The sequence below is a fragment of the Dermacentor silvarum genome, chromosome 10 (genome assembly GCF_013339745.2).
Source record: "Dermacentor silvarum isolate Dsil-2018 chromosome 10, BIME_Dsil_1.4, whole genome shotgun sequence".
Classification (NCBI taxonomy): Eukaryota; Metazoa; Arthropoda; class Arachnida; order Ixodida; family Ixodidae; genus Dermacentor; species Dermacentor silvarum.
The window spans coordinates 64,219,161-64,228,441 of NC_051163.1; the positions used below are offsets into that span (position 1 = coordinate 64,219,161).

The 9,281-nt window shown below is 41.6% G+C and overlaps 1 long non-coding RNA gene across 2 annotated transcripts in view; it reads left to right on the forward strand.

Annotated features, from left to right (window-relative positions):
- The window catches only part of LOC125940684 (uncharacterized), a 28,453-nt gene extending 25,079 nt beyond the window's left edge, over positions 1-3,374 (forward strand). For both annotated transcript variants that reach the window (XR_007463876.1, XR_007463877.1), the window contains one exon: positions 848-3,374. This is a non-coding gene — a long non-coding RNA (uncharacterized LOC125940684). The remainder of the gene's footprint in view (positions 1-847) is intronic.
- The last annotated feature ends 5,907 nt before the right edge of the window (positions 3,375-9,281 follow it).

Below are 9,281 nucleotides of genomic sequence, written 5' to 3' on the forward strand. Positions count from 1 at the left end.
ACTGCCACAGAAAGTTGTTTGCGAGTATCAAATCAAATCTTTATTTTCCACCATGTACATTACAGGTGGAGGACAATGGAAAAAAAAGCTGCCAGTAGAGAGCTTGGCGAGTCTGCAGCCCCGCGTTATAGCGGCGTTTAGGCAACAGCAATAAAAAACACAGTCAATAAAAAAATGTAAACACTTCATCAGTGCAGAACAAAAGTAAAATGCAACTGTCCGAAAAAATAAATGCCAGGATAAGTAAAATCAGTTTTCTTCATGTGCTAACATAGATCTAAGTATAGCAGTGGAACAAATAAATAAATCAAAATTAGCAGATTGATAATGGCTTAACAGTGATGGTAAACAATAACATAAGCGTTCCATGCCAGAGTTTAAGCTGGGGTACAACAACGTACTAATATTCTCCATGTCTGGTAGCATAATGTTCATTCATTCGAATAACTTTAGTGAGTGCCCTGCGATTTGGTGGGGTGGGCCTGGACTCCGCCTAGGCTTCGGCCAAGGATTGTTGGACCTTGGCGGCTTCTCGGCTCGCTGGACGGCCCAGAATTGGTGCTGCAGGTCCGAGCTGAGCAACGCAGGCTCCCATTGCACGGGGAGGCTGTCGCTGTTTGAGGCTGCATCACTGTTATTGTGTATTATACCCGTACATTCCCATAGGATATGCCAGAGTACCCAGGTTATGTATATTGTATCTCACTTCATATTTAAATCTAGTACTCAAACGATAGTGGTATAGTTTGTGAGCCGTGGAAACATGCGCTGTATGGAAAAAGTATATCACCGTATCCACAGAATGCACAACGCAGTTGTATTCCCCGCTCTGCTTTGCTGCCAACAGGAAGAGCAGCTGCCCTGCGGTACCACGTCACAACAAGCCGAGGAGGACAATGTCGAGTTGGACGACCACTTGACCAATTGTTTTGTTTGCGGCGAGCCTTTCGGAGCAAATCATCTGTTGAGGCGCGCTGCCTATCACGCGGAGCATCGACTTTGCTATACGTGCCACCTGTGTCCGTTGAGGTTTGGCAAGCTGTGCCTGCTTACACGGCATCTGAAACAACACAGCACCAGCCACTAGTACCAGCAGTTGCATGTTTTTAAGCTGGGGGCTCTCGAGCTCCATTGGCTTGCAGAACTGCGCACATTCCCTGAGCATTGAGAAACGCCATGAATACAGTATTGGGTGTCCTTTTCTCATTATTCTCACCCATTGATCGAATTAATGTTCACACTTACCTAATTGATTAGTTATGGAATGCTCTTTGCATATTTGACTTGTTATGTAATGCTCTTTGCATAGAACTTTGTAACGGTCTTGCTAAAGAAAATCTGGTGATAACGTCTGCATACGTTGTCAGTATGCTGGTTAAACCTGCCTGGAAATCGCTGGGGAGCAATAGGTACATGGATTTCTTTAAAACTTGTTCTCCTGTCTTTGAACATCGCTGCAGCTTGTTTCGTGAACCTCGTTTAAGCTAACTTGTCGTTGCGAATTTATGCTATTGTGTCGATTAACATCGTTTGACTTCCTAATTGCAACTGTTCGATGATTCTGAGAGCACTGGGAAAAAAAAAAGATTTTTTTGGACATCGTAAATCATTTTGTGTGAAGATTGTTGCTGCCTATATGCTATCCAGATTTAGTGTCGTACATTCGATAAAATGTTGTATTTATTAATTTGCCAGAGAATAAACAAAAGTTGAAATTCACTGCAGTACATTGACTTTGTCTCTTTAGATTTATTATTAAGTACAGTTTACAGAAACGTGACGCTGTTCTTCATTGCTGAGTTGCATAGTTGTAAATTTTGGTTCAGTTTCCTGAAGTTTAGTAATTTTTAAAAAATTTTCAATTAGAATTCACAGCCTAAATGAGAAATATGCTTCCCACAGTCACTAGGTTTTAACTTTTTCTTTTAAGTGTTACATACCTCGGCATAATCAGTGCAGTAGTCGCTGAGGAAAACGATTTCTCCTTTCCTGCGTGTTTAAATAGAAGCTCCCGAGCTAAAGCTTCCTCTTAAGGTATGATCCAGTCATTCTTGTCGTGGTCCGTGCATACAGCTGCCCGCCGCATGCGTACAGTAAAACCTTGCTAATGCGTACCCGCTCAAGTATTTCAGGTTTAAATATAGTTGCCATGAATCCCCTGCCCTGTCATTATTGATTCTAATGTACTATTGGCTGACCGCTTAAACCGTAGTCGCTTAACGCATGCCAAATGGTTAGAGCGTAGTATTTACTTCATTTTTGGCACGTGCATGCGTGGAATCGGCTGAATGTCATGCTTGTAGACCATAGATAGCGAAATTGCGGCACATGGACCTTTCCCAGACTGCAATCTCCACTGACAGTGATGTCAAAACATGGTAGCCATGACGTGTTTCTGGCTCCCATAGCTTCCAGCGCTTTTACATCATCTTCATGGATGATGACGCGGATGATGGCACTTCCGTATCCGACGTGGCTAGTACGTTGACCGTCACGAAGGCATTCGCAGAGGAGTGGGGCCTAACGGAGAAACTGGCTCGCGGCCTTGCTGAGTTTGAGGATGCCATAGTCGCTGCAAGGCCGCTACGGCGGCAAGTGAAAATCACAGATTTTTTTGCTGCCTGCTCGCAAATAAAACTTGTCTGCATGTTTATTTGAGTGAGAATTGTCATGCTTTTGTGGCCATTAAGTCTGTAGCAGCTCATCTGCCATTATCGGCTAAATGGTACGTCGCTTAGTGCGTACCTGATCCACATTCCCCACTAACTATGTAATAACGAGGTTTTACTGTAATGTAGTAGTAATCGTGGGATTGTGGTGCAGTATAAGTAGTGGGATTCACAACATACTGCCCCTACAATGCTAGATTCAATTACAGCATGTTTTGTCAGAAAAGCTGCCACAAACGCAATAATCTCCTACGTTCTTCAATATTGCCACTAATTCATAAACATACATTTTTTAACTGATCTGACCGGCCATGGCCTTTTGTTGTAGCTTCATCTTTGTGATATTTGCATTTATATGTATGATGGTTTGAAGTGTATTGTTATGTTACAGATGCTCATATTGTGTCCTGTTGAGCATATTGTTTATATATTGCTGTTTTAATGTGCTTTCATTTATAACTGTTTTTATTTGTGTTGATGTTATTGAAATTGCAGCTTATGCAAACTGCTTACCTGCATCAGTCATGTTGTGAAACCCTGCTAGCAAAATCAGGAAAAAAAGTATGTTCTGAAAGCATAAGCTGAAACAAACTATACTTGGGAGGTTGAATAGCGGGTAAACTGATGCTGTTGCTTTAAAAAAGCACCAACATGACATTTCTTATTTTTTATTTTTGCCATAAATAAAGGTCCTTGTTCTCGAAACCCTGGAAAGTATACTGGTACTCAAAGCATGCTAAGTATTTCAACTGTAATAACTTATATATGAACTAGTTTCAGCCTAGCTTCAGCCCAGGACACCGTGACGCAGAAGGCGGTCAGGTGGGTGCAGGACGCCGCAACATTTTGGTGCTCTCTGTGGCTCACTCGGTGGTCTGTTATGCTGTTGCATCAGGCTAATATGAAAGTGAGTGAATATGAAATGGTGAATGGAAAACAGATGGGCAACTCTTCTGCCTGTGGGTGCATGTACAGTAACTCAGCTTTTTTACAGCAGTGTGGCGCCCTCCTTCTGTGAGCCTCTGACTCAAAACAGGCCGTAAAGTCCTGATAGAGCATAACCTCCAAGATCACTGGTGCTGTTACGTAAAGATCCTGTTTGTTGTGAAACAGCAGAAATTGCAGAAACATTGTGCCACCCACTCAGGTGCAATTTTTCTCCTCATTAAGTCGTCACTTGGCATGAAACAAATGTTACGAAGGTTTTAGGAAGGTAAACTAACATACTGGATTGAGTCTACATTGACTCGGCAATTTCTTTAGTATCACTTTAAAGAAAATGCACATATATGCACCCTACCCAGTCAAAGAAAACAATTACCTCCAGTTATCTTTTCCAATAGGAATCAACTGGGACCAATAAGAACCAATTGGAAAATCCTTATTTCCAACCGGTTACGATTGGGTCAGAGGAAAAACCAATTGGAGTTGCCGATTGAAATGAACTGGACCCAATTGGAACTGATTGGAAAATCCCTAGTTCCAATTGGTTACGATTGAGTCAAAGTGAAACCATTTAAGTCCGATTGGACTTGTCAATTGGAATCAACTGGGCCCAATGGGAAATCCTTACCTCCAGTTGGTTATGATTGAGTCAGGGATGCAACCAATTGGGTCCGATTGGACTTGCCAGTTTGATCGAACCAGCTATGTCCACCTTAAATTCCCAACTGAGTCTAATTGGACTACCAATAGGAATAAACTAGCTAGAATGTAACCAACTGGGAAATCATACATTCAGTTCATGAACCCATTCAAGGAAACTGGAATGAGTTATAGCTATATATGCATACAGTACTAAGGCTATAGCAAGCTTGTTTCTGACAGCTGGAATCCTATTAAGGTTTGCTTTGTGGGGTATATATGTGTATTCGTATTGCCCATTGATGGCAATTAGCCATTCCAACCAATTGGTTTCAATTCCAACCAAATGACACCCATTGGGTACAATTGGTCACTCCAGCAAAAACCAATTGATCACGTTCCAGTTGGTTCAATTGGTCCAGGTATGTACTAATTTGCAATTGGAAATTTTCCAATTGGTACAAATTGGAAATTTCCCAATTAGAGTCAATTGCTTTTTTTGACAGGGTAGGGCACCATTATGCAATTCTTTTCATTTTCTATTCTTTTTGACTTTCATCCCTAGCTGGTATGATGCCAAATCTTTGTTATCACCTGTAATGGCCACTCTCAATGAGTGATCAGAAATGAATAGGTTTGAAGGAAAAGAAAGCCTTGCGTATATGGCCGCAGGGGCTTTATTTGGTGAAGATTCTTATTACTCCATGCGTTTCTGTTAATGTCTTGTCATCTGTCATTCCAAGTTGATGATCCTGCCAATATCAGGACTGTAGCTTTGTGTGAGCCAGTGCCAAAGGGCAAAAAGAAGGGAAAATGGGAAGAATTGTTACAAAATATGGGCCTTTGTCCATAGACCAAGAATAAGACGGAGAACTGGGCATTTCGACGGAGTTCACGGCATCTCGTCTGTGAAAGAGAGGAGTTTTTGCCTATTTAAACCTCGTTATTTCAAGAATGCGAGCAAAAATGCGATTTTTGCATGCATTCATGTTTGTGACATGGTTGTCCTGAATCTTACTTCATCTTGTTTCTCCCAGCTTGTCATACGTGACTGCCCATGCTGTTTGTCGTAGGTGATGTGCGTTTATTACTGGGGAACTAGCAAACATTGCAAAGCTCAGTTTCTAGACCTGCACTTGCATAGTGCCAAATGGGCAAACTTTACTAATGAGGCGTGGTATCAGGTAGAGAGTGTAAAATCAGTACCTCCAGATCCTCAAACTTGCTTCCCATGATGTCACAGATTTTGCCAATGTCTACTGAGTGCTAGTTAATTGTTTATTGCAGATAAAGAATGCGTAGCATTTGAGAATAAACTACAAAAGACAACCTGACAAGCTTTTCAGCTTTTCTTGTGTGAAAAGGAACCAAATGTGCAAGAATGGCATGACTTTTCAGGACATCGGGACCTTCATGATTTAGGTTCAAGGGAAGCCTCATCTTGGAGCAAACGCTTTGACTGGAGGACTCGTCTTTGTCGAGTCCTGAAGAAGACAAATCTCCTTGTTGAAATGTTGGTTCCACTGTGCATCCTAGTTATGCTAACTCGAACGCATTCTTTTCTTTTCATTCGTCATCACATCGTGCGAAGTGAACATGGTTTCAGCTGGAACACTCAGTTTGGGACATGCACAACCTTTCGCAACCGGATGCGTAGCAGTGCTAAATCGTAAAGTTGTAGTCGAGCTACACATAATTGACCGATTTAGAGCCTACTTTCAGGTAAAAGTAGACCGTTTCTCAACACACAACAAATTCTGCAAAAAGTTTATAAAGAGCCTTTTACCTAAAAGACTTGGTAGCCCATTCAGTTAGGTTACAACCAATGGAATGAAGCACGAAGTTGCAGTGTAGTGGTGAGCAGCAGCTTCCCGACGAGTTGGGGGAAGGGAGGAGGCTGCATGGCATCTCACAGGCGTACACATCTGTGAGGCTCGTTGTCAGAAATGCTTTTTTAGCTTTATTGCTCTCGGACTGTGGAACAGCTTGGGGACAATATTTGATGACAATAGGATGACACATGGCTTCACCAATTTCTGCCATAAGTGTAGTGCAAATCATTTTCGGGAATAAAGCATCTTTTCTGCGCTTCTTGCGAATTTCTTTTCTTTGTTCTGTGCACAAGACATTGGGAAAGGCAAGAGCTCAATAAGAGAGCAGAAGCTTTGTGTGCTTTTTGGTAGTTTTGAGGTAAATTTCAATCGTAACAAACTTCTGATACAGCAAACAAATTTCAGGCAACGAAGATGTGCATTGCATCTGGGATTGATTGTATTACTCGTAAGAGCTAGATGTTACTCTTTCTGCTTTCCTGCTCGTGTTTCACCTGTCCAGGAAGGTACACGCTGCAACGCTGTCTAGCACCAGTATTATGGCTTACATAGAGCATTCTTTCGATTACTGTCTTTCATGTTACTGTGATACCGGTATGAAATCTTCGTTGGTTTTTGGGGCACTGCAGTTGGCCATTCTCGTACATCACCACTATAGGTTACAGCTGTTAGCTCACTGGTAATGACTGTTGCGTGATTAGGGGCGACAGCGAAATGAAATGTGCATAAAGCTTTGAAGACGAGAACGCACATCAACTGATTTCGTACTTGGAACTTCCTCTTCCAAAAATTTCCACTGCAACAAACTGTGCTACTGACTCTATTTCCTTTATTAACCTAGCGTAAAACAATACACGTACGCGGCTAAAACATGACAGTCCTAATGTGATTGATGTGGTAATACTATTAAAATTTGCTCAGGTTCACAAAGTCGTCGAGGACGTTAGCCAAAAAGGGATAATCTTTTCGCACACCATATGCTACTCAAACGTTCGAAACACTGTCAGTACAGTTTTATGCACCACATGGATACAGACAATGAGTGACCTCTAAAGTCAACAACACCTAATGAGGCAACACCTGATGCGTGCATTCTGGTGCATGAGGCAGACAAAGCAGCACCAATGTGAAAGATGCGGGATAAAGTCGACAGCCTAATGTGAAACGCAGAACAGAAAGGGAGAGAAAGCAAAGGCTATGGCTCTCGGAAGCAGATTGTTTGCGCATTGCTGCGAAAGTTTTCTGCAGCCTATAGTGCACAACATTACGCGTGTGGCTAAATCTTGGCACAGTGCCGTGTTGTCAATTGCTTTTGCACATATACTTCTATGTAATTTCAATGCTCCCTTTTCTCTTTGATAGTTGTAGTGATATAGATATGCCCCTTTCTCAATTTTTCCCATTTTCATGCCTATTGTATTGCAATTTTCCTCTACCCCAATTTTCTCTGAACCTGTATTTTTATCATTACTATGGGGCAGTCCAGGTGACTGCTGGAAAGTAAGACAGTTACAATACCCGGGGTCCTTCATTTTCTTCCTCCTTTTGTCCTTAAACACAACAACTAGTACTAGTACTAATACAACCATTAACTACTATGAATACTACTAACTACTACTACTACTAACTACTGCTAGTAACCTGCTATAGTATAGGCTCAGTGGCTTGGGCATTGCACGAGGTCACTAGTTCAATTCCTGAGTGTCGTCACGGTATTCCAAAGTGGGGCGAAATACAACGCTTCCGTAATTAATCCAGAACTCCCCTGCTACGACGTCCCTCATAGCTCATTGTACAGCTTCAGAACATTAAACACCACAATTTTTTTTAATACAGGGCCATAGATGGCAAATCGATCCTTTTGAGGGTAAGAATGTGCTATCTATTGCTTGTTTCTTCTTCAGACAAAACTACAACATCTTTTAACCATGGCTTGTGTATACAAAGCAGCAGAAAGCTGGTATGTCGTATTCCATAAAATCCTTGAAACTAGCACACAAACTAACAGGAAGCCAACCTAGATTAGAGAATAAAAAAGCAGCCAAGTGAGTGGCTAAGCTGTGAACGATTAAGCGCCGTTGGTAACCACAACACGTGCTTACATTGCAATATTGCTTTTACCTGATAACAGTATCCGCAGCAGCTGAAGAGTATCCAAGTAGTAGCCAAAATTTTTCTACTTAGCGGGTTACCTAAAATAGCAAATTCGGCACAAAACAGCCCAGCGGGCTAACTACAGTTGAGTGTGGTAAAAAAATTTTTGATTTCATGGTTCCCTTAAGCTGGGCAAGTTGGCCTCTGTTCAACGTGATAAATGGCTCAGACAAAGAAATGTACAAACAGGAGATATTTGCTGCCCAATTTGTATGCGCCTTGTCCATTGTCTATGCCGTTCACTGTGCTGAGCACACAGTTTTTTCACTTGTTATGCGCTGCTGAACAGAAGTTTCCAGGTTTGATTTCCAGGCGCTGCAGCCAGTCTGATGACATAGAAGTCTAAAAATAATTGTCCACAAAGCTTTCGGTGCCCTTTAAAGAACTAGAGGTCATCAAAATTATTCTAGAGGCTTTCATTATGGAATTCTTGCGAGGGATGCGAGAGCATAGCTGAAGAAGACGGAGATGAGCAATACATGTGTCCCAAGACACAAAAGTATCGCCTATAACACCTGTATTGCTTCGGGATGTTGAACTCGGCAATAAGACACCTCGTTTATAGGGAGCTCAGTTTAAGAGACATAATTTGGGTGGTGCTACCACTGCTAAATTCTGATAAAGTAATAATTTGAGTAAGGTACGTAACATTATAAGGTAACAACAAGGATTACCTGTAGTACATATATTTTGGAGGCTGTGGAATACGTTCGATGATTATGTGACAAGCAGTAAAAAGCTGGTCGTAAAGCATGCATGTATTCCATGAGTTTGTCATAAGCCATTATTTAGGCTACAATGCGAAAAGATGGGAGCCCTATGTGTTTGGCAATGAGCTAGGCTTCCCTAATGACAGAAGCTGTATAACTTCGGTGCTTTTGCTAATTCTTGCGTAAATTGAGTTTGTTACTAGCAGACATTACAAAGCACATGTATGTATATATGTGAAATAGTTGCACTAATCTATAAGGCTCATTTTACAAGCACTGAAATTATCTGTGCGAGTGTGTTTTGGAAACCCTTGTCTAACTATGAATGTATT